General features: G+C 39.1%; 2 long non-coding RNA genes across 2 annotated transcripts; one reads left to right on the plus strand and one right to left on the minus strand.

The window, feature by feature from the left end:
* Positions 1 to 8,935: 8,935 nt before the first annotated feature.
* Positions 8,936 to 10,195, minus strand: LOC134285778 (uncharacterized). Its single transcript, XR_009996627.1, has 3 exons — positions 9,925 to 10,195; positions 9,536 to 9,860; positions 8,936 to 9,464 (listed from the first exon to the last, which is right to left on the minus strand). It is a non-coding gene; the product is annotated as an uncharacterized LOC134285778 (long non-coding RNA).
* Positions 10,196 to 17,927: 7,732 nt separating this feature from the next.
* On the plus strand, positions 17,928 to 19,187 carry LOC134285780 (uncharacterized). Its single transcript, XR_009996629.1, has 3 exons — positions 17,928 to 18,198; positions 18,263 to 18,587; positions 18,659 to 19,187. It is a non-coding gene; the product is annotated as an uncharacterized LOC134285780 (long non-coding RNA).
* The last annotated feature ends 2,232 nt before the right edge of the window (positions 19,188 to 21,419 follow it).

Below are 21,419 nucleotides of genomic sequence, written 5' to 3' on the forward strand. Positions count from 1 at the left end.
CAACTTATGGAATTACCCATGGTGTCCATAAGACTTTCTTCCAATATGTAAGATTTTGTTGCTAAGAAGGTTCACCATGTCCTCCCACATTGCGAGGTGACGCAAAACTTGGAACTTATGGAATTACCCATGGTCTCCATAAGACTTTCTTCCAATATAGAAGATTTTGTTGCTAAAAAGGTTCACCCTGTCCTCCCACATTGCGAGGTGACGCAAAACACTTAGAACTTATGGAATTACCCATGGTGTCCATAAGACTTTCTTCCAATATGTAAGATTTTGTTGCTAAGAAGGTTCACCATGTCCTCCCACATTGCGAGGTGACGCAAATCACTTTGAACTTATGGAATTACCCATGGTGTCCATAAGACTTTCTTCCAATATGTAAGATTTTGTTGCTAAAAAGGTTCACCATGTCCTCCCACATTGCGAGGTGACGCAAAACACTTAGAACTTATGGAATTACCCATGGTGTCCATAAGACTTTCTTCCAATATGTAAGATTTTGTTGCTAAGAAGGTTCACCATGTCCTCCCACATTGCGAGGTGACGCAAAACACTTACAACTTATGGAATTACCCATGGTGTCCATAAGACTTTCTTCCAATATGTAAGATTTTGTTGCTAAGAAGGTTCACCATGTCCTCCCACATTGCGAGGTGACGCAAAACACTTACAACTTATGGAATTACCCATGGTGTCCATAAGACTTTCTTCCAATATGTAAGATTTTGTTGCTAAAAAGGTTCACCATGTCTTCCCACATTGCGAGGTGACGCAAAACACTTAGAACTTATGGAATTACCCATGGTGTCCATAAGACTTTCTTCCAATATGTAAGATTTTGTTGCTAAGAAGGTTCACCATGTCCTCCCACATTGCGAGGTGACGCAAAACACTTACAACTTATGGAATTACCCATGGTCTCCATAAGACTTTCTTCCAATATAGAAGATTTTGTTGCTAAAAAGGTTCACCCTGTCCTCCCACATTGCGAGGTGACGCAAAACACTTAGAACTTATGGAATTACCCATGGTGTCCATAAGACTTTCTTCCAATATGTAAGATTTTGTTGCTAAGAAGGTTCACCATGTCCTCCCACATTGCGAGGTGACGCAAAACTTGGAACTTATGGAATTACCCATGGTCTCCATAAGACTTTCTTCCAATATAGAATATTTTGTTGCTAAAAAGGTTCACCCTGTCCTCCCACATTGCGAGGTGACGCAAAACACTTAGAACTTATGGAATTACCCATGGTGTCCATAAGACTTTCTTCCAATATGTAAGATTTTGTTGCTAAGAAGGTTCACCATGTCCTCCCACATTGCGAGGTGACGCAAAACTTGGAACTTATGGAATTACCCATGGTGTCCATAAGACTTTCTTCCAATATGTAAGATTTTGTTGCTAAGAAGGTTCACCATGTCCTCCCACATTGCGAGGTGACGCAAAACTTGGAACTTATGGAATTACCCATGGTCTCCATAAGACTTTCTTCCAATATAGAAGATTTTGTTGCTAAAAAGGTTCACCCTGTCCTCCCACATTGCGAGGTGACGCAAAACACTTAGAACTTATGGAATTACCCATGGTGTCCATAAGACTTTCTTCCAATATGTAAGATTTTGTTGCTAAGAAGGTTCACCATGTCCTCCCACATTGCGAGGTGACGCAAATCACTTTGAACTTATGGAATTACCCATGGTGTCCATAAGACTTTCTTCCAATATGTAAGATTTTGTTGCTAAAAAGGTTCACCATGTCCTCCCACATTGCGAGGTGACGCAAAACACTTAGAACTTATGGAATTACCCATGGTGTCCATAAGACTTTCTTCCAATATGTAAGATTTTGTTGCTAAAAAGGTTCACCATGTCCTCCCACATTGCGAGGTGACGCAAAACACTTACAACTTATGGAATTACCCATGGTGTCCATAAGACTTTCTTCCAATATAGAAGAATTTGTTGCTAAGAAGGTTCAACCTGTCCCCCCGTTTGATTTTACTGGAATGTCAACTATTGAGGGAAATAACAATGCAGTTTTATTTCACTTGAACGCTTGAATCACCGACGAACCGACGTGACAGCTAGAACAAATAAATTCAAATTTGTTGTCCGCGGCGCCATGATGAAAAATAGCCGAACACTATCGCCACCTCTATAACGGCTCGCGATGATTTGATAGCTCGACACCAAACCCCCGTGTGTTCATATAGGAAACGGTTCGCGTCTGTGCTGATTTGACAGAAGCGATCGCTCGCTTCGCTGGTCGACCGTTAAATTAGGGGGGGACAGTTTTGGATCGCCACTGTCACGTCGGTTCGTCGGTGCCCAGTACGGAGGGTTAGCCTAACATTAGCCTAATGTGAGACTAACTGGCCAGCATGTTAGGCTAACTTTTTGTCTCACTTTTGCCTAATGTTAGTCTAAAATTAGACAGATATGACACACTTTTGTTAGACATGTTGCAAATTCGAAACATGTTTGTTAGTCTAACATTAGACTAACGTTAGACATGTTTTAGTATGGGCTGTTAGACGAATGTTAGGCATAGATTTTATGCTGCTTGTTTTCATTCCAGCTGTCATCCGAGCAAGAAGTGTGATTGTAGTAGTGAACTTTTATCGGCGTTCACTACTACAACCGTACTCTTGCCTCGAATGAAAGCTGGACGAAACATATTTGATAAAAAACTCGGAGCCCGTTTTAATTTTAATTTTAATTTTAATTTAAATTTAAATTCTAATTTCCTTTTTTATTTTAATTTTAATTTTAATTTTAATTTTATTTTTAATTTTAATTTTAATTTTAATTTTAATTTTAATTTTAATTTTAATTTTAATTTTAATTTTAAATTTAATTTTAATTTTAATTTTAATTTTAATTTTAATTTTAATTTTAATTTTAATTTTAATTTTAATTTTAATTTTAATTTTAATTTTAATTTTAATTTTAATTTTAATTTTAATTTTAATTTTAATTTTAATTTTAATTTTAATTTTAATTTTAATTTTAATTTTAATTTTAATTTTAATTTTAATTTTAATTTTAATTTTAATTTTAATTTTAATTTTAATTTTAATTTTAATTTTAATTTTAATTTTAATTTTAATTTTAATTTTAATTTTAATTTTAATTTTAATTTTAATTTTAATTTTAATTTTAATTTTAATTTTAATTTTAATTTTAATTTTAATTTTAATTTTAATTTTAATTTTAATTTTAATTTTAATTTTAATTTTAATTTTAATTTTAATTTTAATTTTAATTTTAATTTTAATTTTAATTTTAATTTTAATTTTAATTTTAATTTTAATTTTAATTTTAATTTTAATTTTAATTTTAATTTTAATTTTAATTTTAATTTTAATTTTAATTTTAATTTTAATTTTAATTTTAATTTTAATTTTAATTTTAATTTTAATTTTAATTTTAATTTTAATTTTAATTTTAATTTTAATTTTAATTTTAATTTTAATTTTAATTTTAATTTTAATTTTAATTTTAATTTTAATTTTAATTTTAATTTTAATTTTAATTTTAATTTTAATTTTAATTTTAATTTTAATTTTAATTTTAATTTTAATTTTAATTTTAATTTTAATTTTAATTTTAATTTTAATTTTAATTTTAATTTTAATTTTAATTTTAATTTTAATTTTAATTTTAATTTTAATTTTAATTTTAATTTTAATTTTAATTTTAATTTTAATTTTAATTTTAATTTTAATTTTAATTTTAATTTTAATTTTAATTTTAATTTTAATTTTAATTTTAATTGTAATTTTAATTTTAATTTTAATTTTAATTTTAATTTTAATTTTAATTTTAATTTTAATTTTAATTTTAATTTTAATTTTAATTTTAATTTTAATTTTAATTTTAATTTTAATTTTAATTTTAATTTTAATTTTAATTTTAATTTTAATTTTAATTTTAATTTTAATTTTAATTTTAATTTTAATTTTAATTTTAATTTTAATTTTAATTTTAATTTTAATCTTAATTTTAAATTTAATTTTATATTTAATTTTTATTTTAATTTTAATTTTGATTTTGAATTTAATTTAAATTTTAATTTTAATTCAATTTAATTAATTTATTTAATTTTAATTTTAATTTAATTTAATTAAAAATTAATTAAAATTTAATTGAAATTTAATTAAAATTTAATTGAAATTTAATTAAAATTTAATTAAAATATAATTTAAATTTAATTAAAATTTAATTAAAATTTTGTTAAAATTTAATTAAAATTTAATTAAAATTTGATTAAAATTTAATTAAAATTTGATCAAAATTTAATTAAAATTTAATTAAAATTTAATTAAAATTTAATTAATATTTAATTAAAATTTAATTAAAATTTAATTAAAATTTAATTAAAATTTAATTAAAATTTAATTAAAATTTAATTAAAATTTAATTAAAATTTAATTAAAATTTAATTAAAATTTAATTAAAATTTAATTAAAATTTAATTAAAATTTAATTGAAATTAAATGAAAAATAAATCATATTAAAAATAAAATGACTCACCGACACGATGGAGCCAAACTTAAAGGAATCGGTCACTGTTTTGGAGATAACTGGTTCCGGCGACGGTACGACGCGAACGAAACGGACTTCGTGGCCAGGAGCAGCGACGATTAACTGACGGTTTGGACAACGCAACGACGGAAGTGGTTCCTACGGGTTTAACTATTTGAGACGAGCAATTTTTTCTTTTTCTCGACCGACGAACGTGATTTTTAAGCTGCCGCAACTAACAAAGTGTTTTTCCACTGCCATTTGCTCAACTGTCAATGATGCGCGAAAAAATCGAACATTCAGCATAAATTCGGGGTTATGATTTATGCTCTCCAAAAATTTTCGATGAGCAACATAACTAACAAATGCCTAACTTTGTCGAACGCCTAACTTCCTCCGTGCTGGGTGCTTGAATGTTCAAGATTTTATTTATATATTAGACTAGCTAACCCGGCAAACTTTGTATTGCCCATTTCAATTGTGGCTCTTGCACTACGACACTTAAGATTGGTTTAGTTGAGATGGTTTTGAATTTCTTCTCTTCTCATAAAACTTATTATAATTTCACAGTTTTTCTAATGTTTTTGTTTATTTTCTTAACACAGTCACCATGTAAACAAATTAAACAATTCAAAAATCTTGTTGATCGTTTCTTTCGTTTATTAGTTACATGGCTTCAAAGGATATGTAAACTAATTTGTATACTCATTGGAAGGCCGGTTCCAGAGGCACGTTATCTTCCATTTTGGACATTTGTTCCCATCTGTTATCATAATCCCAAATGCTTGACTAATGAGAAGTTCAAGCTTCTATTAAAACAGGTCTCTTATCTAAGAAACACACCGTTCGTGTTTTATTTGCCTGTGTAAATGTAATTTTTGATTGATTTTTATGTGAATTTCCACTCTTTCGTAACAGTTTAATTCGAAAGAATAACCTATTTTTAAAAGAAGGAAAAATCTTGGATGAACTATGCAGTATGGTTGCTAACCAACTCTTTATCAGTGTTAAGCTAAACAACAATATGCCACTCGAAAGAAAAACCTTTGATTAAAAGAAGGGAACATTTCTGTTTTAATTTTCAGTATTTGAAGCACAAATGTAACAGTGTGACTTGACACATTAAACAGCCTATTCCTAAAAAAGTTAAAATCTCAGATATAGGGAGCATTATAAGCAGCAGGAAGTATAAATTGTATGACAATGAGGGCATGTTGATCATTCTGCCTGATGGCCTTTTGGTTCAATGGCCATTCGGCCTAGTATCCATTCGGGATATTGTGCATTTGGTTGTATTTCGTTTGGCCTAATGGCTGTCGGCCGGACACCATTTCCAAATTATGCCTTCATGGATTATGGACATTGTTAGCCTTTAAAACCTCCAGATTCTGTAGAGAATCCTGAGAGGATTCAAGAAAAAATCCTGGCGGATTCTGGACAGAACCCTGAGAGAATCCTGAAAGGATTCTAGTGAGAATCCTAAGAGAACCCTGAATGGATTCTAGAGAGAATTCTGAGAGGATTCCGAAGAGAATCCTGAGAGGATTTAGGAAAGAATCCTACAGGGATATTGGAAATACTCGTGCAGGAATATTGGAAAGATTCCAGCGAGAATTCCAGAGAGAATCCTGAGAGGATTCCGGAAAGACTCCTGAAAGGATTCCGGAGAGAATTTTGAGAGGATTCCGGAGAGAATCCTGAGAGGATTCTGGAGAGAATCCTGAGAGAATTCCGGAGAGAATCCTGACAGGACCGGAGAGCATCCTGAGAGGATTCCTGAGAGAATTTTGAGAAGATTCCGGAGAGAATCCTGAGAAGATTCTGGAGAGAATTCTAAGATGGTTTCGGAGAGAATCCTGAGAGGATTCTGGTGAGAATCCTTAGAGGATTCTGGAGAGAATCCTGAGAGGATTCTGTAGAGAATCCTGAGAGGATTCTGGAGAGAATCCTGAGAGGATTCTGGAGAGAATCCTGAGAGGATTCTGGAGAGAATCCTGAGAGGATTCTGGAGAGAATCCTGAGAGGATTCTGGAGAGAATCCTGAGAGGATTCTGGAGAGAATCCTGAGAGGATTCTGGAGAGAATCCTGAGAGGATTCTGGAGAGAATCCTGAGAGGATTCTGGAGAGAATCCTGAGAGGATTCTGGAGAGAATCCTGAGAGGATTCTGGAGAGAATCCTGAGAGGATTCTGGAGAGAATCCTGAGAGGATTCTGGAGAGAATCCTGAGAGGATTCCGGAGAGAATCCTAAGAGGATTCCGAAGAGAATTCTGAGAGAATTCCGGAGAGAATCCTGAGAGGATTCCGGAGAGAATCCTGAGAGGATTCCGGAGAGAATCCTGAGAGGATTCCGGAGAGAATCCTGAGAGGATTCCGGAAAGAATCCTGAGAGGATTCCGGAGAGAATCCTGAGAGGATTCCGGAGAGAATCCTGAGAGGATTCCGGAGAGAATCCTGAGAGGATTCCGGAGAGAATCCTGAGAGGATTCCGGAGAGAATCCTGAGAGGATTCCGGAGAGAATCCTGAGAGGATTCCGGAGAGAATCCTGAGAGGATTCCGGAGAGAATCCTGAGAGGATTCCGGAGAGAATCCTGAGAGGATTCCGGAGAGAATCCTGAGAGGGTTCCGGAGAGAATTCTGAGAGGATTCCGGAGAGAATCCTGAGAGGATTCCGGAGAGAATCCTGAGAGGATTCCGGAGAGAATCCTGAGAGGATTCCGGAGAGAATCCTGAGAGGATTCCGGAGAGAATCCTGAGAGGATTCCGGAGAGAATCCTGAGAGGATTCCGGAGAGAATCCTGAGAGGATTCCGGAGAGAATCCTGAGAGGATTCCGGAGAGAATCCTGAGAGGATTCCGGAGAGAATCCTGAGAGGATTCCGGAGAGAATCCTGAGAGGATTCCGGAGAGAATCCTGAGAGGATTCCGGAGAGAATCCTGAGAGGATTCCGGAGAGAATCCTGAGAGGATTCCGGAGAGAATCCTGAGAGGATTCCGGAGAGAATCCTGAGAGGATTCCGGAGAGAATCCTGAGAGGATTCCGGAGAGAATCCTGAGAGGATTCCGGAGAGAATCCTGAGAGGATTCCGGAGAGAATCCTGAGAGGATTCCGGAGAGAATCCTGAGAGGATTCTGGAGAGAATCCTGAGAGGATTCCGGAGAGAATCCTGAGAGGATTCCGGAGAGAGTCCTGAGAGGATTCCGGAGAGAATCCTGAGAGGATTTCGGAGAGAATCCTGAGAGGATTCCTGAGATAATCCTGAGAGGATTCCGGAGAGAATCCTGAAATATTCTGGAGAGAATCCTGAGAGGATTCTGGAGAGAATCCTGATAGGATTCCGGAGAGAATCCTGGCAGGATTCCGGAGAGAATCCTGGGAGGATTCCGGAGAGAATCCTGGGAGGATTCCGGAGAGAATCCTGTGAGGATTCCGGAGAGAATCCTGGGAGGATTCCGGAGAGAATCCTGGGAGGATTCCGGAGAGAATCCTGAGAGGATTCCGGAGAGAATCCTGCGAGGATTCCGGAGAGAATCCTGGGAGGATTCCGGAGAGAATCCTGCTACGCAGCGCACTACGTAGTGGATCGATACCTACGACAGCCTTGATCCAGTCAAGCAGTATACGCTGGCCGTTAACATAATCGACATGGTCTGTCTTGGGTCTACGAACGGTTTAGTGCTATTGATCCTCAGTCCGGACTTCCTGTGGTTTGCAATCACCATTGAATATGTGGTACACCATGATCGCTGGTAACTTCGTATTACTCCTGAATAACGTCAGGACGCTGGCACATCCGGTCCGTCTTTATTGATTTGTCCTTGATCAAACACACTTTGGCCACTGACACCCGGAGCCAAGAAGGGTTTGAATGTCCCTTATAAGCAGGTATATGTTGTAAAACCTATCAATTGAGGTGGTTCCGAGATGAATAATTGAATAATAACACTTTTGAAATGTTGATTGCACAAAGCCGTCCCGGCAAACGTCGTACTGGCTGCCTACTATGTTTTTTGACATCCAGTTCCACAGCGAAGTGCCCCGCAAATTAATCTGTATGGGAGCCCCCCGTTCCAGAGACCGGAGAGGTCCCGCACCAAGTTAAGAACCTTCCCCGGCCCCAACAGCACCCACATACAAAATTTCACACCGATCGGTGCAGTAGTTTCCGAATCCATAGCGGTCAGACAGACAGACAGACAGACAGACAGACAGACAGACAGACGGAAATTCATTTTTATATATATAGATAATAAATGTGCGCCATGCCATTGAGGCCTCATTTATGTTGCAGAACTACAAAATGATTTACTTTTTCAAAACTGGACATTTCGGCAGAGTTCAAATAAGAATAGTTTTATACATTGAATTATGTGAAAAGTAATTTATACATGTACACCTCGTCTTGTTTTCTCAATCTTACATGATATATATAAACAGATGTATGTAATTCTGATGAAACACGGTCGTCACATAACAAGGAGGCCTGAATAACAATAACAAGAAGATTGCTTTTGTTGATACTTTGGAAGAGGCCATCATGACTTCGTCCATGAAGCAAAAAAAATCATTTACCATCATCAGCTCCTAGGGGCACTAACCGGCCAGCGCAGGTATTCGTATCGTTTCGGTGGAGGGGTACCATTCCTCCACGATCATACCCTACTAGGTACATACTACAGGTTATCTTCACATTTTCGGTATTCTTGTTCCTGCGATTGGTGTGTTGCTTTGGGATTCGGGAAGTGGATGTCGGATCTGCTCGGTTGGTCGTGACGGAGCAATTGATTGCGGCGGACAATCGCGAAAATGCCGCCGCGATTCACCTTTGGCATCGGTTCCAATGCCGGACAATCACGTCCAGTTTTCGTGTGAAGCGTGGGAGACGATGGCTTCACACGAAACCAGACCCGGATGCCACTCTTTCCTTCTGAAATATAAAAAAGTTTAATCTAAAAGTTGTATTATTAACATAGGTTTTAGCGTAAATTAAATACCTACCTTCATTATTGACAAATTTGCTATTTATACGGCGACCAATCCGAACCCAGATTAAGCTGCTCCCCAGTCGCCTCACCGGAACAGATGGAGGTTATCGAGCAGGGGTGGGTGTAGTCTTGTTCAACGGAAGAAGAGGATAGGGTCTTCTTGATAATCGACCAGTAAGCGGTACTCACACCCTTTTTGTGTCTTCTGGACAGCTACATTTTCGGCGTTGTTCTCGTTCTCGACTGCTACGCACTCTTTTCACAAGCTCCCGTTTGGCCGATGTTTTCACATGGATCACGTTCAGTCAGGAGGTACTTCTTGACGGTTGCTGATCAATCTACAAAAACACGATGTTGAATTACAACTTTAGGCATGAATAATAGAAGCACCACACGACATACCTGTTTTTCTCCTGTGGAAGCTTCAGATTATTACTGATGGGTTCTTGAATTTGAACCTCGTTCGTAAAACGTCTTTTCGTCGCATCTTCGTACTGTTACAGTACAGCGTTGGTCCCCCACTTCCTATTTCCATCCGCAATGGTGTTCTCTTCGTAAAACAAACACTCAAAATCTACACAATCGCGATTTTTTCGTCGAAATCACTCGCGAATCAAAAGAAACTTTCAAAAATTTCCCTCTACGTTTTTGTTTTTGGTTGTTGTGATCGCGACTCCGGTGATGGTGTTGATTTGTCGACGCAAGAGCTGTCAAAATGTTGCTATAGCAGCATTACCGTACTGCACCATTTTCGGCACTACATGATATTTGAAATGATAAATATAATAAATTTTATACTCATTTTTATCAGAAAATGTCACATAAACTTTCTTTTTATAATAAAAGAGTGAACATTGAAAACAATGCGCTTAAATGTGGTCTAAAACTTTTATTCAAAGTTCAATCAGAAGCAAAAACATATAAATTAAATTCTTCCCTAGATTGGGACAATCACTGTAAAGTTGTTTGGTCGATAGAGTCGCCATCTGTTGGAGTTTGATGGAACTTTAAATTGTTTCCATTAGTTTCCGATAGAGATGAAGTAAACTTAAAGCGCCTCTTGCGGTGACATGTGTCGGAAACCGGTGCAGGTAGTTCATTGACGTGAAAAATCACGTAGGCTTGCGTTTTCACTCTTTTGACTTCTTTCACATGATTCATGTAAAACTCACCTGGGGTCACGTCAGATTGACATTAATTTCATGTAACAGTGACTTGATTATCAGGTATGCAAAAAATAATGAGTGATTTTGCATCGTGAGTGGCCAACATGGCGTCGATTTGTTTATCTTTGCCATTGTGACGTCGCAATTTACTTGCTTTTTATTATAAATAGTTAAGTTTTAAGCTTTTAGGCGTGAAATTATCATCCTTAGCTGGATTTTAGATGTCTCATAAGATATCTACTACGAATACATAGCGTATTTTCAGGAACAAACCTGGTCTGGACTGGAGTTGTGCCTGATAAAACTCTTCCAAGAGCTGAATCTATTTTGCCGTCAAAGTTTTGTCCCACAAATTTATTATTATACATATTTGGAATAAAAATGGATAAAATGAAAGTTAAATTATGTGCAGTGTTTGTTATTTCTCTTTTAAAGTATTAGAAATTTAATAAAAAATTAGAACAAAGCTACTGTTCAAATCATGTAAGTTTTACATGAATTTCCGGTAACCACATATCTCTCAGTTGTGAGTTCCCTTACCTTCGAATCATGTCATTCTTACATGAAAAGTATGGTGGACGAAAACCACATATGTTTTCAGGTAATAGGGACGTGAAGAATTTTTGGAGTGTACTTTTATTAGCTCCCCGGGGTTCGTTCAAATATTACGTAACGCTAAGGGGGAGGGAGGGGGTCCAGCGCTGCGTTACGCTTCATACGCAATTTCAAAATTTTCCATACAAAAGTTGTTACGTGGGGGAAGGAGGGGGTGTAAAATTGGCAAATTTTGCGTTACGTAATATATGAATGAACCCCCCGGACCAAGACATACATCGCCGTGCATGTCCAAATTACATACATGTCCAAATTATATTTTTTACCCTATTGTCAAATGGGTAGTTTGATGTTTGATTGGTCTGAACTATCCCATAAGGACTTTGGAATAGTTTGTATAGTGCTTACACGGAGAAACTGAAAAACTCAAAATTAGGTACTTTTAAACTCAATTTTGAGTTCTTTTTCATCTCCCTTTTCATGCGCTCTTTCTGTTGTTGTCAGAGAGTGAAGAGAGAAACAGCCCAACTTTTGCAGTTCCGTGCGTCACAGGGATGCCAGATGTGAAGACATGTCTTCAAATTGAAGACATTTGAAGTTCTGTGAAGACATTTATTTTTGTGAAGACATATAGAAGACATTTCAAATTTTGTGAAGACTTTTGAAGACTTTTGAAAGTTGAAAAATAATGTTTATTTATGTTGTTAATCAAAACCATTAATTCATATCTTGGAACAATTTCAGATGAAATGTTTTTGAAAGTTTTTGAAGATAAATTTCAAACTTTTAAATCCCTAAACTTACAATTTCCTAATTTTTTGGTCTTCATATTGGCGGACATTTTGAAGCAGTTTTTAGTTAAAATACGAATCAAATTAGATTCCCACCACTTCATGAGAATTTTAGGAAATATGCTGAACTATTGAATAAATTTTTCATCAGCAATAGTTCACAGAAAATAAAATTTTCATCAACAAAATTCCTCTGGCTATTCTCTATTTTTTTCAAAAATCTCCAAAAACAGAGGTTGCTTCTAGGATATTACCAAGGTTTTTTTTCGGAAATTCTGCCCAGAACTTTGTTTGGATTTTAAACAGAGCTTCATCCTGATTTTTTCGCAGACTTGTCCGAAGATTTATCTAAGCCTATTAAGATTTCTCCAGTAGTCCCTCGAGAATCTCTCTAGAAATTCCATCGGAATTTCTTCAGGATTCCATCAGGAATACCTTTAAAAGTTTCTCAGGAATTCTTCCAGGTGCTCCTCGGATATTTCTTCTGGAGTACCTCAGGAATTCTTTCAGTTCCTTGGGAAATCCTCCAGGAGTTTGCCGATTTTTTTTCAGGAGAGCTTCGGAAATTCCTACAGAAGTTCCTCGGGAATTCATCCTGGAGTTCTTCGGGAATAAGTCATGGTCATGGAACACTTCCATGAGCTCCTCGAGAAATCCTGTCTCGGAAATACCTCCAGGACTTCCTCGGGGAGTTATCCTGGAGTTCCAAGGGAATTTCTCCAGGAGTTGCTTTTGAATTCCTTCAGAAGTTCCTTGAGAATTACTTTAGGTGTTCCCCGAGAATTATTTTAGAAGTTCCTCGGTAATTACTGTAGCAGTTCCTCGGAAATTCTTCCAGGAGTTCCTCGGAATTTCCTCCAGAAGTTTCTAGGGAATACCTTTAAGAATTCCCGAGAATTTCTTCAAGGAGTTCCTTGGGAATTCCTCTGGAGCTCCTTGGGAATTCCTCTACTAGTTCCTCGGGAATTCCTTTAACGGTTCCTCAGTAAATCTTCCAAGAATTCCTCGGAATTTTTCCCAGATTTTTCTCAGGAATTTTACCAGGAGTTTCTTGGGAATTCAATTAGGAATTGCTCGGGAATTCCTTCAGGAGTTCCTCGGGAATTCATTCTGGAGTTCCAAGGGAATTTCTCTGGGAGTTCCTCGGGAATTTCTCGTACAGTTGCTCGGAAATTCTTCAGATTCTCGGGTATGCATCTAGGAGAATACCTCTAGGAGTTTTGGAAATTCCTACAAGAATTTCTTAATAATTCTCAAAGTAGTTTTTTTTTTGAATTTCTCTAGAAGCTCCTTGGAAATTCCTCCAGAAGTTCATCAAGAATCCCTCTAGTATTTTTTTTTCGGGAATTCTTCGAGAAGATTCTTGGGAAATGTTTCAGGAGTTTATCAAAAATTCATCTGGATATACGTATGAATACCTCCAGGAAATCGTCGGGAATTCCCAGAAAGCTCCTTGAGTAGATTTTCTGGAGACCAAGAGGAATTCCCGAGAAACTTCCGGAAAAGAACCTCGAGAAACTATGAAGAACTGCACGTGGAATTCTTGGAGGGAGTCCCGAGAAGCATGTAACTCCTCAGAATATTCCCGAGGAATCCCAAGAGGCCCAAGGAACTCTAGGAGGTTTTCCCGAGAAACTTTTTAAGGAATCCCTGAAGACATTCTCGATGAACTTCTGGAGAAACTCCAGAAACTCCTGCAAGAATACCCGAAGAACTCCCGGAAGGAATTTACCGTGGATCTCCTGTAAAAATTCCGGAGGATATCTTGAAGAAATTCCTGAGGATCCTTGGATGAATTCTAAGGGAATTCCTGGAGGAATTGTTGAGGATTCTTGTCAATTTCCTCCATGAATCTCCTGAGGGAATTTCCGACAAACTTCTGGAGGATTTTTCGATAATCATCTGAAGGAGTTCTTGAGAATCTCCTGGAGGAATTCTCGTGGAACTCCTGGAAGAATTAGCTCCGGGAGGAATTTTCAAAAAACTCCTAGAGTAATTCCTGTGCAACTCCTGGAGGAATTTACGGTTATCTCCTGCAGGAATTCCCGAAACTCCTGGAAGAATTCTCGATTCGATTCGACCTCCTAGAGGAATTCCCGATGAAGTCCTAGAGAAATTCCCAAAAAAAATCCTGTAGGAATTTCCGAAGAACTTCTTGAAGAATTGCCAAGGCAATGCTGGTGGGATTTCCGGGGAATTTCTGGAAAAAATGCCAAGGAGCTCTTAGAGAATTCTCGGGAAACTTCTGATGGAATTCTTGTCAACCTTTAGAGGAATTCTCGAGGAACTTTTGGAGGAATTCCTGATGAATTCCTGGAGGAATTCCCGAGGATCTACGAGAGGATTTTCCGATAAACTTTTCAATGAATTTATGAAGGGATTCCCGATGAGATTCTGGAGGAATTTCCGACAAACTCCTGGAAAAATCTCGAGAAACTCCGACATAAATTTGGAAGGAACTTCTGTAAGAATTGCCGATGACTTCCTGGAGGATCTCCAAAGATCTCCTGTATGAATTCTCGAGAAACGCCTGAAGGATTTTTCGAGGATGTTCAGGAGGAATTCCCTAGGGTCTTCTGGTGGAATTCCTCAACAGCTCGTAGATGAATTCCTTATGAACTCCTAGAGAAGTTCCCGAAGATCTCGTGGAGGAATTCCCTAAGAGATCCTTGAGTAATTCCCGAAGAGAGGAATTCCCGAGGAAGTCCTGGAGGAATTGCCGAGGAACTCTTGTAGAATTTTCCGAGGAACTCCTGGAGGAACTTGTAGAAGAATTCCTGGGAGAATTCTCGGGAAACTCAACTCCTGAAGAAATTCTCGGGAAACTTATAAAAGAATTCCGGTGGAACTCCTAGAGGAGTTCTCAAGGAACTTCTGGCAGAATTCTTGAGGATCATTTGGAGGAACTGCCGAGGATCTGCAGGTGGATTTGCTCAGTATCTTCTGCAGGAATTCGCGAGGAATTCCTGGGGAAATTCTCGAGGACCACTTGGGGGAATTTCCGAGGATGATCTGGGGGAATTCCCGAGAAACTCCACGATGAATTCCCAGGAACCTTCTGAAGGCATTCGCGAGGACTTCCTGGGAGAATTTCCGAGGAGTTCGCGAAGGAATTCCTAGATAAATTCCCGGATTTTTTGGGAACTCGTAAAAATAAATTCGAGGAACTTGTTTAGGAATTTTCGGAAAAACTCCTTAAAATTACCATCAAAATTCTAGAGAGAACCATACATTATTGCTGGATGACCTCACGGTATATTCCTTCATTTTATAAGTGAGAACATGGCATAAATTTTGACTTCTAAAATTAATTTTATGCTAAAGCCGCAACACGGGGTGTGAAGACATGTGAAGACATTTTAGCGTGCCTTGGGAAGACGTTTGAAAATTTCACCTGGCATCCCTGGTGCGTCAAGCCAACACTGAGTTTCTAGCACAGTACTCAAATTTGAGTGAATACAACCTAGTCAAAATTTCGGTTGGGTGGAAAAAACTTAAGTGCCCCACACAATGCATACGTTTGCGTGTGCGTGACAGTAGTTTGACACATTTCCCATGGGAAAACTGTCAAAAAAACGCAAACCTCGACGGAACGGACGCTATGTGTTCCAGGCTTTAAAATTAGGTATTTTTTTTCACATGGAAGCAAGCGGGAACAACCCAACAAAAACATCGATTCCATCAACTCAAAATTGGCTTGACGCACGCAACCCCGAAGTTGGGTGGAAAGAACTCACTTTTGGGTAGTTTCGTCTCTGTGTAGGGTGTACTGTGTACATTTTTCCCATACACGCAAAAACGGCAACGCTCAAAAATGTGTTCGGCCTGCACATTTTTAGTAAACATCCATGCCGCACATGACTGTGTTGGAAACACATTTTTTTTTTAAATTACTCGTACGCTCACATGAGCATGTATTTTGCAATAATTTCGACATGGCAACATCACTGGGTTTATAAACCACCTTCAAATACCGAAAAATATTGATATTTTGCAAAAATGTGAGCGTACACTGAGCGAAAAAAAACTAGCGAAATTCATCGAAATACCTTATGAAAATTTGCTATAACTAATTCTTATGGATGACATAAGAATACCTTATAAAAATTGATCGTGCTTGCTATGACAAATTTCATAAGATAGACTTATGAAAAGAACAAAAAAATCTTAAAAGGATGCAGACTGGATTCGATCCATGAACGTCGGGATCACTGAGCCCGTGTTTTATCCACACGGCTGCCGACGCTTGAGAATACCATGTTGCTAAACATCAATAAAAGCCAAGCTGTGAGACGATTTTACGTCATAGAGTGACCTTATGAAATTCATCCGGCCTTTAAGGCCCGAACGCAATGCCGACCGAAACGGAACGGGAACGGAATGCGGTTGTCAAATTTATTTTTGACTGCATGAAAACAGATCGGATTGCACGCAATGATAAAAACGCGGTAAAAACAGCGGTGCACTAAAAGTACTAAACCGCGTTTTTTTTGAAAATTTTCAAAATCTGCGGTTGCGGAATGCGGTAGCCGATGAGTTTTGTTTTTGTTTACATTTTGCTTGGATAGAATTTTGATTCTGAGGTATGCGAATTTCGGGTGAAAGCTCATCGTTCCGAGAAAGTTATCGGAATCGAAAGCAGAAAATACCGGAAAAAAGTTGATAAATTTTGAAGCATGCTAGTGAGTGGCTAGAGCAAAATTACTATTCCATGAGGGCACATCTGGTAGGCAATTCCAGAAAATACTAAAGACAGCTGAGAAAGATCAAGAGAAATCCTAGAGGCGAGCTGGAGAATCCGGTGGTAGTCAAATTAGAAGTGCTGTTACTTTGAGACATATGACAAAATCACGAAGAAAGTTTGCTAGAGTTTGTTATCTTGAAGAGATCCAGATTCTGAGAGGTATTAGAAAGCTGATTCACACAAAGCTGATTAATATAGCAACAAACTGATTTAGTAGCTAATGTTTGGATGGTAATTATGAGGGGAACGCTGGGAATTTAAACAGAACTGGCACGATGGCCCTCCGGCGAGACAGGAGTGTTGGCGTAGGCCCAAAAAGCCACCCGTAAAAATCCCCATTGCGAATAACATAGGAGCCGGGGCCCGTGGCGTAGTTGGTCACACGTTCGCTTCATATGCGGATGGTCATGGGTTTGATTCCCAGCCCCGGCACTTGCAATTTTTCGTCAGTTGCTCTTCCCCCGAGAGCGGCTGACATTGACCCTCTTCTGAGCCTACGGCTCAAACGGACCCGGATACCTGGACATCGGCGAACTGCAAGTCTTAATGGACCCCCAATCGGACTGGAAAAGGAACAACAGCCACTCATCCACATCCTCGTGCTCTTCATTCTACCATTAATAGAGTAGAACAGTGAAAGAAGCACGCAGGCAACCAGTTCAATATAGAAGAATAGAATAGAATACATCTAGGCGCTGTACAAAGTCTAAGTGCAGCTGTCAATGAACTACCTGCACCGGTTTCCGACACATGTCACCGCAAGAGGCGCTTTAAGTTTACTTCATCTCTATCGGAAACTAATGGAAACAATTTAAAGTTCCATCAAACTCCAACAGATGGCGACTCTATCGACCAAACAACTTTACAGTGATTGTCCCAATCTAGGGAAGAATTTAATTTATATGTTTTTGCTTCTGATTGAACTTTGAATAAAAGTTTTAGACCACATTTAAGCGCATTGTTTTCAATGTTCACTCTTTTATTATAAAAAGAAAGTTTATGTGACATTTTCTGATAAAAATGAGTATAAAATTTATTATATTTATCATTTCAAATATCATGTAGTGCCGAAAATGGTGCAGTACGGTAATGCTGCTATAGCAACATTTTGACAGCTCTTGCGTCGACAAATCAACACCATCACCGGAGTCGCGATCACAACAACCAAAAACAAAAACGTAGAGGGAAATTTTTGAAAGTTTCTTTTGATTCGCGAGTGATTTCGACGAAAAAATCGCGATTGTGTAGATTTTGAGTGTTTGTTTTACGAAGAGAACACCATTGCGGATGGAAATAGGAAGTGGGGGACCAACGCTGTACTGTAACAGTACGAAGATGCGACGAAAAGACGTTTTACGAACGAGGTTCAAATTCAAGAACCCATCAGTAATAATCTGAAGCTTCCACAGGAGAAAAACAGGTATGTCGTGTGGTGCTTCTATTATTCATGCCTAAAGTTGTAATTCAACATCGTGTTTTTGTAGATTGATCAGCAACCGTCAAGAAGTACCTCCTGACTGAACGTGATCCATGTGAAAACATCGGCCAAACGGGAGCTTGTGAAAAGAGTGCGTAGCAGTCGAGAACGAGAACAACGCCGAAAATGTAGCTGTCCAGAAGACACAAAAAGGGTGTGAGTACCGCTTACTGGTCGATTATCAAGAAGACCCTATCCTCTTCTTCCGTTGAACAAGACTACACCCACCCCTGCTCGATAACCTCCATCTGTTCCGGTGAGGCGACTGGGGAGCAGCTTAATCTGGGTTCGGATTGGTCGCCGTATAAATAGCAAATTTGTCAATAATGAAGGTAGGTATTTAATTTACGCTAAAACCTATGTTAATAATACAACTTTTAGATTAAACTTTTTTATATTTCAGAAGGAAAGAGTGGCATCCGGGTCTGGTTTCGTGTGAAGCCATCGTCTCCCACGCTTCACACGAAAACTGGACGTGATTGTCCGGCATTGGAACCGATGCCAAAGGTGAATCGCGGCGGCATTTTCGCGATTGTCCGCCGCAATCAATTGCTCCGTCACGACCAACCGAGCAGATCCGACATCCACTTCCCGAATCCCAAAGCAACACACCAATCGCAGGAACAAGAATACCGAAAATGTGAAGATAACCTGTAGTATGTACCTAGTAGGGTATGATCGTGGAGGAATGGTACCCCTCCACCGAAACGATACGAATACCTGCGCTGGCCGGTTAGTGCCCCTAGGAGCTGATGATGGTAAATGATTTTTTTTGCTTCATGGACGAAGTCATGATGGCCTCTTCCAAAGTATCAACAAAAGCAATCTTCTTGTTATTGTTATTCAGGCCTCCTTGTTATGTGACGACCGTGTTTCATCAGAATTACATACATCTGTTTATATATATCATGTAAGATTGAGAAAACAAGACGAGGTGTACATGTATAAATTACTTTTCACATAATTCAATGTATAAAACTATTCTTATTTGAACTCTGCCGAAATGTCCAGTTTTGAAAAAGTAAATCATTTTGTAGTTCTGCAACATAAATGAGGCCTCAATGGCATGGCGCACATTTATTATCTATATATATAAAAATGAATTTCCGTCTGTCTGTCTGTCTGTCTGTCTGTCTGTCTGTCTGTCTGACCGCTATGGATTCGGAAACTACTGCACCGATCGGTGTGAAATTTTGTATGTGGGTGCTGTTGGGGCCGGGGAAGGTTCTTAACTTGGTGCGGGACCTCTCCGGTCTCTGGAACGGGGGGCTCCCATACAGATTAATTTGCGGGGCACTTCGCTGTGGAACTGGATGTCAAAAAACATAGTAGGCAGCCAGTACGACGTTTGCCGGGACGGCTTTGTGCAATCAACATTTCAAAAGTGTTATTATTCAATTATTCATCTCGGAACCACCTCAATTGATAGGTTTTACAACATATACCTGCTTATAAGGGACATTCAAACCCTTCTTGGCTCCGGGTGTCAGTGGCCAAAGTGTGTTTGATCAAGGACAAATCAATAAAGACGGACCGGATGTGCCAGCGTCCTGACGTTATTCAGGAGTAATACGAAGTTACCAGCGATCATGGTGTACCACATATTCAATGGTGATTGCAAACCACAGGAAGTCCGGACTGAGGATCAATAGCACTAAACCGTTCGTAGACCCAAGACAGACCATGTCGATTATGTTAACGGCCAGCGTATACTGCTTGACTGGATCAAGGCTGTCGTAGGTATCGATCCACTACGTAGTGCGCTGCGTAGCAGGATTCTCTCCGGAATCCTCCCAGGATTCTCTCCGGAATCCTCGCAGGATTCTCTCCGGAATCCTCTCAGGATTCTCTCCGGAATCCTCCCAGGATTCTCTCCGGAATCCTCCCAGGATTCTCTCCGGAATCCTCACAGGATTCTCTCCGGAATCCTCCCAGGATTCTCTCCGGAATCCTCCCAGGATTCTCTCCGGAATCCTGCCAGGATTCTCTCCGGAATCCTATCAGGATTCTCTCCAGAATCCTCTCAGGATTCTCTCCAGAATATTTCAGGATTCTCTCCGGAATCCTCTCAGGATTATCTCAGGAATCCTCTCAGGATTCTCTCCGAAATCCTCTCAGGATTCTCTCCGGAATCCTCTCAGGACTCTCTCCGGAATCCTCTCAGGATTCTCTCCAGAATCCTCTCAGGATTCTCTCCGGAATCCTCTCAGGATTCTCTCCGGAATCCTCTCAGGATTCTCTCCGGAATCCTCTCAGGATTCTCTCCGGAATCCTCTCAGGATTCTCTCCGGAATCCTCTCAGGATTCTCTCCGGAATCCTCTCAGGATTCTCTCCGGAATCCTCTCAGGATTCTCTCCGGAATCCTCTCAGGATTCTCTCCGGAATCCTCTCAGGATTCTCTCCGGAATCCTCTCAGGATTCTCTCCGGAATCCTCTCAGGATTCTCTCCGGAATCCTCTCAGGATTCTCTCCGGAATCCTCTCAGGATTCTCTCCGGAATCCTCTCAGGATTCTCTCCGGAATCCTCTCAGGATTCTCTCCGGAATCCTCTCAGGATTCTCTCCGGAATCCTCTCAGGATTCTCTCCGGAATCCTCTCAGGATTCTCTCCGGAATCCTCTCAGGATTCTCTCCGGAATCCTCTCAGGATTCTCTCCGGAATCCTCTCAGAATTCTCTCCGGAACCCTCTCAGGATTCTCTCCGGAATCCTCTCAGGATTCTCTCCGGAATCCTCTCAGGATTCTCTCCGGAATCCTCTCAGGATTCTCTCCGGAATCCTCTCAGGATTCTCTCCGGAATCCTCTCAGGATTCTCTCCGGAATCCTCTCAGGATTCTCTCCGGAATCCTCTCAGGATTCTCTCCGGAATCCTCTCAGGATTCTCTCCGGAATCCTCTCAGGATTCTTTCCGGAATCCTCTCAGGATTCTCTCCGGAATCCTCTCAGGATTCTCTCCGGAATCCTCTCAGGATTCTCTCCGGAATCCTCTCAGGATTCTCTCCGGAATTCTCTCAGAATTCTCTTCGGAATCCTCTTAGGATTCTCTCCGGAATCCTCTCAGGATTCTCTCCAGAATCCTCTCAGGATTCTCTCCAGAATCCTCTCAGGATTCTCTCCAGAATCCTCTCAGGATTCTCTCCAGAATCCTCTCAGGATTCTCTCCA

This window comes from Aedes albopictus, chromosome 1 (assembly GCF_035046485.1).
Source record: "Aedes albopictus strain Foshan chromosome 1, AalbF5, whole genome shotgun sequence".
In the NCBI taxonomy this organism is placed as follows: domain Eukaryota; kingdom Metazoa; phylum Arthropoda; class Insecta; order Diptera; family Culicidae; genus Aedes; species Aedes albopictus.